Source organism: Octopus bimaculoides, chromosome 9 (assembly GCF_001194135.2).
Source record: "Octopus bimaculoides isolate UCB-OBI-ISO-001 chromosome 9, ASM119413v2, whole genome shotgun sequence".
Classification (NCBI taxonomy): domain Eukaryota; kingdom Metazoa; phylum Mollusca; class Cephalopoda; order Octopoda; family Octopodidae; genus Octopus; species Octopus bimaculoides.
This window is the reverse complement of record NC_068989.1, coordinates 81,033,256-81,040,374: the sequence shown is the minus strand read 5'-3', so window position 1 is coordinate 81,040,374 and position 7,119 is coordinate 81,033,256. Positions and strand designations below refer to the sequence as shown.

Genomic DNA, 7,119 nt, shown 5'->3' with positions numbered 1-7,119 from the left:
ATATATGTATATATATATATGTATATATATGTATATATATATATATATATGTGTATATGTATATATATATGTATATATATGTATATATATATATATGTGTGTATATGTATATATATATGTATATGTATATATATATGTATATATATATATGTATATATATATGTATATGTATATATATATGTATATATATATATGTATATATATATATATATGTGTGTATGTATGTATGTATGTATGAGACATATATGACAAAAATTGTTGATTACTTTTGGCCTAAATTCACTATTCTTTCTTTTAAAGCTCGAGGTTGTTAATTATGTAAAAATGCAATTTGTTATAAATCATGCTTTGCTCATTCACTATTAAACATAGCTATTTTCTATTTTGCTTACATCTCTTTGGCTCTGTTAACACACCTGCTTTTCGCCTTTCTCTGCACTAATAAGCCTCAATAACATTTACTCTATTAGCAGCTGGACTTTTTTTTTTCCTTACATCAAATTATTTATATATTCTAACTATTCTCCATTGTTTAAAAATTTTCTATTAAAGACATACAATTATATATATAGAAAATTGATTTTAAAAAAAAATTTTTTTTTTTTACTGTATTTAATGAGAAAATTTATTAAAAAAATTTACTATATTTCAGTTTTTAAATAAATATCTCATCGATCTTATCTGAATTTTCATGGATTACCTCATTCATGGGGGAAAACATTCCTCCTCTCAGTTTGAACTGCCTTTCACATAATGTTTCCTTTTTTTTTTTTGTTTTAGCTCAAGCAAATTTTCTTTCTATAATTTTGTTTCTTCCGTAAACACATTAAACAGGAATTCTTGAAGTCAATCTTGATTATTTTTCTCATTAACATTTAAGTATACTAATAATATTCTCACATTTCTTGCTGTATTGTCATCATTTTAATTATTATAACAACAGTTTTATTTTACTGAGCATGGGTTGGATGGGTTTGTTATACAGCATCTGTTTAAAAAAGAAATCAATCCTGTCAATGAGGCTTTGTGTTTAGATCTAGTGTAAGTTTTTTTTTTCTTTATGTAGTTCTTTTGGTACATTTGTTAACATATCTCCACATACAATCTCCTCTGAATATATAAATGTAGTTTTCTCTTTCTCAGAAGACAAGTGTTTCATTTATTATTTATCTCATGGGATATAGTTTCTCTATAAATCTGTTTTGTTTGTATTTTCAAATTCATTTTCTTCATTTTATTCCCCATCCTCCTTCTCAATCTTTTAAATAGTTCCTCTAATTGATATAAGACTATGGTTCACCATTACTATTCTGGTTGCATTTACAGTAATTTTAGTAATTGTAGATGTAGGAAATAACAGCAAATGCAACATTTGCTAAATGGTAAGATTGGTGGAGCAGCAGGCAAAGCACTTTGTAGAGGTTTATTCTGTACTTTATTTGTTCTGAGTTAAAATCTTGTCCAAATCAAATTTACCTTCAATCTTTCTAAGATTGATAAAATAGATGTCCTCTAAGAATTTGTAAACTTGATACTTGTTAAAAATTTATGTTATTATTATAACATAATCATGTTAATTGTTTCTTGAGATTATGACAGTTTCCAACATCTATCCTGTTTTAATTTTCAGTATCTCTCTTTTTATATATATTGTTCCCAGTTCTTCCAAGGCATTAGAGATGACTGTCACTTGCATATCTCACAGCTTTATCAGTTCTCTAACCAAGTCAAGACATTCTTCACTTTCCTGTTATGTTTCCTTCATTGCAGTGCAACAAAATGTAGGATTTTAGAAACTCTTTGTTTGATTTATATACATTGTGTTCAGTTTGGATTATATCCATAATCTCAGTTGGTCATGCTTGGGAATTCAGCTGGAAAAGCTTGTTGATGATCGTTTCTGATAGGGTCCTATGGAAGAGGTGCCTGAGGACTCTCTTCTCTAGGTGGTGAAAATAGATGGATGTTCAGCTTGCACAGAGAAATTGCATATGAATTATCTTGTAAGGTCTCAGTGGATCTGTAAGCCAATTGTTACAACTCTATTTTCCAGATGCCCACCTAAAACAATAGAGTGAGAGTAATTTAAGAATTAATGTGGAAGTATTTGTTTTTGCAAGGTTTCTGTACACTTTGTGCTACATTGTTACATTTCTGCTGTATATTAACAATTATAAAATCCATTTAATTATTCATTAATTTTCAAAATGTTACTATTCTTACCACTTTTATTAGTAATATTTTCGTTTTCATCACTGGCTATTAAGCTCATATTTAACTGTAAATCTATTCGAGTGCTAAAATCAGTGTTCATCACAAGGAACAATGACTTTATTGTGTAACACAGATTTTTGAAGTTTATTTAAAAAGAGTTATTTCAAGACAAAGCTTACAGTAATAGTTATTTCTTGAATTAGTTTTTAAAATATTCTTATGTTAGAAGTAGTTGCGTGTTGCATCTAACAAAATTTCAAAAATTACTGACACTACATCACATATGGTAAAATTAGACTTTTGTTGAAGACACTCCCAACTTTAATTAATGCCTAGAATTACTTGCCTTACTTTCTTATGATAAAAAAAATTTACCACATAATTCACCACATATTCAATATTACTTGATCTTTATCCCAGTTATTTAAAATGTACAGTGGAGTGTAACACATCCTTGTTTAAATTGAATTTTATTGTAGCTAATGGCAGTGTATAGAAAGTGAAAGGATAAACTTGTAAACTGAAATGGCCTCATGATTTTCAGCCTTGGATAGAGTTATTTCTGTCCACTGTCTCTGATATGAGCTTCTAACTTTGTGCTGTGTAGGGTGGTATAGTGAGTTATATTGACTCCAGTATTTAGCTGAAGCTTTCTTTTAACAGGATTTAACTTAGAACAAACATAAAGGGACGTAACTGTATATCAAAGCATTTTGTTTTAAACTCTGCTGATTCTGCCATCTGTTTACTCTACAGAAAATGCAACTTCAAACACATTATTATTATAATCATAAATTTTTCTATATGAGAAAGTGGTGGACACTAAATGTAACTTGTCTACATATTTTCTTTGGTTTTATTTTTTTAAAAGTTTTATTTTAAAGTAGTTTAAGAAAATATTAGTCATTACCCAACAAAAAAGGCTACCAGTTCTAGATATGGGACTGTGGCTAGAAATTAGAAGCGACAAAAAATATAGCTTCCATTCACTTTACATGAAATCAATGGTCAATAAGCACTTAGTCCTCCAGAACTCTCCTGTGTCAGCAAATGCCAAATATAAAGATCTTCATGACAAGTCGAATAAGGATTGTGTGAAACATATCTCATATGTGCTCATCCTATTATTATTGTTGTTAAGATGGCAAGCTGGCTGAATCATTAGCATTCCAAGTAAAATACTTGGCTATATTTCATCCTTCTTTATGTTCTGTGTTCAAATTCTACCAAGGGCAACTTTGCCTTTCATCTTTTGAGGATCAGTGAAATAAGTACCAGTGGAACACTGGGGTCAATGTAATCAACTAACCCTCTCCCCCAAAATTTCAACCCTTGTACCTATAATAGAAAAGGATTGTTGTTACTAAATAGATTGCTCATCTATTTCTGTTACTAAAATTGTTACTGTGTACTTGAACTTATCCCAATTTTCATGGTGTTGGTTGATCAAGAAACACTATCTTCTTGGATAGGTATATCAATTTATTGGAGTTTTATCTCATTTGTCCTGATAGTCCACATTCAAAGCTGATATTTGGCGACTGCTCAAGATTTATACTTTCAACAATGTTCTTTTTTCATGATAGCTATGTCTGCTGTGGCATCAATTAGTTAAGTATTTTGGCAGTGATAAAGCTAAATACCATTTAGTATGCTAGTGCCCTTATGACTCAGACACATGTGACTTTCAATTAAAAATGATAATGTTAATAAATTTCAAAATGTTATTATTGATTAGTGCAGTTAGAAACTCATTTGTTTAGAAAAGTGCCTTTGTTGAAATGTAATGTATATACTAGTACATTCCTTTTCATTTTATGTTTTTTCGCATTGATCTTATCTGGAATTATTGTTTTAAAATATTTCGTATAAGTGCTTTAATTTTTCATCTTGTTATAAGTTGAATGTTTGTTACTGATCTATGGAACAGTTAAAAATCAGCATTCACATTATAAACTATATTCCCAAATTAAAAGCTTTTTGATCTGATATTAATGTAAGGCTCTCTTGATGATGTTAACTAGCAGTTATTCTTGATGATTGATTCAGAATTTTCAAAAATAACTTTATTGTTTCGACAAGTTATTTAAAAATAAAATTAATACGTGTGTGTGTGTGTTTTCAAACTTCCATTTTGTTTAACTGTTAATGTGTTTAAACTGTTTTGGGAGATTCACTCCTCAGTGCCATACAAAGCATTTATATCCCTGTGACTTAATCCAAAATACTTCTATTTGTTTAAATAAAGTAGCTTCAAAAGACATATAAGCTAGACAAACTTAGATGACATCTTTATTAATATGAGTGAAATATAGTTGAAATGTTCCCTTACTCCCTGCAAAAAATAGACATAATTTGTAATAGCTTTCATATTAATCATCTTGAGATGCATTGGATTAAAACATTGTTTTCTTTCTCAAATCACTACCTGCTAGAAATCATTTTGGTCTTTGTGATACCACTAGGGATGTTTATATGGTACCAGAATGGAGACAATTATAGGTAAAGACAAATTATGGTCCTCAAATATGGAATGTTCTGATTAATAACCTTCAGAAAGTCTCTTGCTAGCATGGTTGTTAGTTGGTTATGCAAATTATGACATACAAAATGGTTTACAAACTGGATGCTTCTTTATTCTTAATAATAACAATAAAGCATGGTTAATGAAGCATGTCTTAAATTTTTGAGTAAGAAGTGCAATATCTTAAAGCTGTTATGCCAACAAGGCTTTTGCTTAATAAATATTTACATTAATTACATAATCTGTATAAATTATGGACTTAAATTAAGGATTTCAGTCTTTTATATATTTCTGTTTAGTATTTCATAGAGTGAATTAACTATAAAACTTTTCAATGTTGAACAAAAATATTCTCAAGACTAAGGATATTGTTTAGAAATCTTAGAACTTCTAAATATAGTGTGATACAGGTCTGGTGAAAATATCTATTTGGGAACTAAAATGCATAAATGAATAGGTGTGTAAAGTAAATAAATGGATCTCTGTCAGCTTTGATAATGAGCTTTTCTCACCTGAATTAGCATGTAGGTGGCTGAGCATTCCACAGACATGTACAAGTCAACATAATCCAGAGACAGAATCAGCATAACACTGTGGACTAAGCCAGTTTTTGTTGACTATGGTATTGCTCAAGGTTCAATCTATCTGACAGGCTTCTACACAGTTTGGGTCACGCATTGCCATGGTATTTTAGAGTAGCTATAAGGTTAAAAAAAGATTTTTAAATATATTTATATGTACAAAATTTGAATATATACATATATATTCATAATTTGAACACCAATTATTTACTGCATATGTATGATCAACTGATTAATTACGGCAATTTCACCTATAATTACATTAATCCCAATCTAAGATAGCTAGTCTCATGGACATTACTTCTCTTCCCTGACTAAATTATAAATTGTATATATAGAAAGTTTGAAGTAGTAGTTTCCAAACTTTTTGCAGGGAATCGAAACTGCTATACATTTTTCCATTTGTATTCTGTGGACACCCACACCACCCTGATTTTAATGAGACCTTGAAAGAAGTGAAAATTGTTTTAGAACATTTCAGGAAGCACTGATTTAGAGTATATAGTTTATTATGATTATCTGGAAGAAAAGAAAGTATTTCATATCACAGTGCACTTAGGTTTTGTGATGTCAAATATCTTGTGCAAACAAGAAAAAGTTTTGTATCTACAGCTAAGAACCTGTCTAGTTCTGAATATATAACTCAGTTTCTTGTAGCTAAGAATAATGCAAAGCAAATATTAACAGTATTGTAAAATCTCTGGTTGTTAAATAAGATAGCCACTTGATGCTGGATGTTTGTTTCGAATGAATTTCATGCAAGTTAGGCTGTTTTGCTCAAACCATTCAATGCAACCTGAATCTAATGGTGGGTTAGAACCCCACCCCCTTCAATAAAAATGAAGATGTGTGTCCAGAGTTCAGTGCTGGGGGGGTTATCTTATCTAGGCCCATTGAATGGCTTGAACACATCACTGTAAATTGTTAGAATGCACTTTAATTCTACATAGTTTTGCAGTGGTCAGTTTTATCTATCCATTTCACCTGTTTACAACTGGTTGTTTTAAAGGTTAGATATCTTGGACTTGCAAATAGTTGAAGATAAAATATGAAACATTTATCTTACCAACCAAGGTGTCTCAAACCCTATAAATTTGACCAGCTCTGACTTTGTATGAATATCACATTAAAAGTAGAAAGAAACTTGTTAACATTTTTATGAAATAATCAAGTAATGAATAGTATATAATGATTTCAACACCAAGAGGAAATATATTGTAAACATTTGTCCTATTTAAATCATTGCAAAAAGTAAAATAATTTGAAACTAGAGTGGAGAGACTGTATTTTGATATCTATTTTTAAAGCTAGAATTGGTTGGACAGGCCACTAGTGTTCCATATTGTTGCCCATCTTCATCCTATGTCACAGCATCTGTGAAACCAACATCTTAAGATCTGACCTCGCCATTTTTTGCCATACTTCCATCGGTCTCATTTTGCCAATGGTAGCATTTTTCTAAAGAGTTAAAGACTGCACTAAAAAATTGTGTAGAAAAGTAGACTTTATAAGTATCTACACAAAATAATTACATAATTTGTATAAATTATAGACTTGAATTAAGAATATCACTTTTATATATTTCCCTTTAGTGTTTCATAGAGTGGATTAACTATGCAAAAAACATTCTTGCCAACTAAAAAAAAAAAAAAGAACTGTTAAGGTTGATTGTAAAAGTACATGTGAAGGTTCTTTATTTTTTTTATTAGATGTGTATGTATGTATGTATATATATGTGTGTGTGTGTGTGTCTCTCTCTATATATATATAAAACATATTTTACACATGTACATATATATA

General features: G+C 29.6%; 1 protein-coding gene across 6 annotated transcripts in view; it reads left to right on the top strand.

Moving 5' to 3' along the window:
- LOC106867266 (zinc finger protein ubi-d4) overlaps positions 1 to 7,119 on the top strand; it is a 62,205-nt gene that overhangs the window by 21,819 nt on the left and 33,267 nt on the right. The window contains exon 8 of one of the 6 annotated variants that reach the window (XR_008264930.1): positions 4,650 to 4,716. The exons of the other annotated variants lie outside the window; for them this stretch is intronic. The gene's annotated coding sequence lies outside the window, so the exon portion shown is untranslated. The remainder of the gene's footprint in view (positions 1 to 4,649; positions 4,717 to 7,119) is intronic. 6 annotated transcript variants of the gene reach the window in all.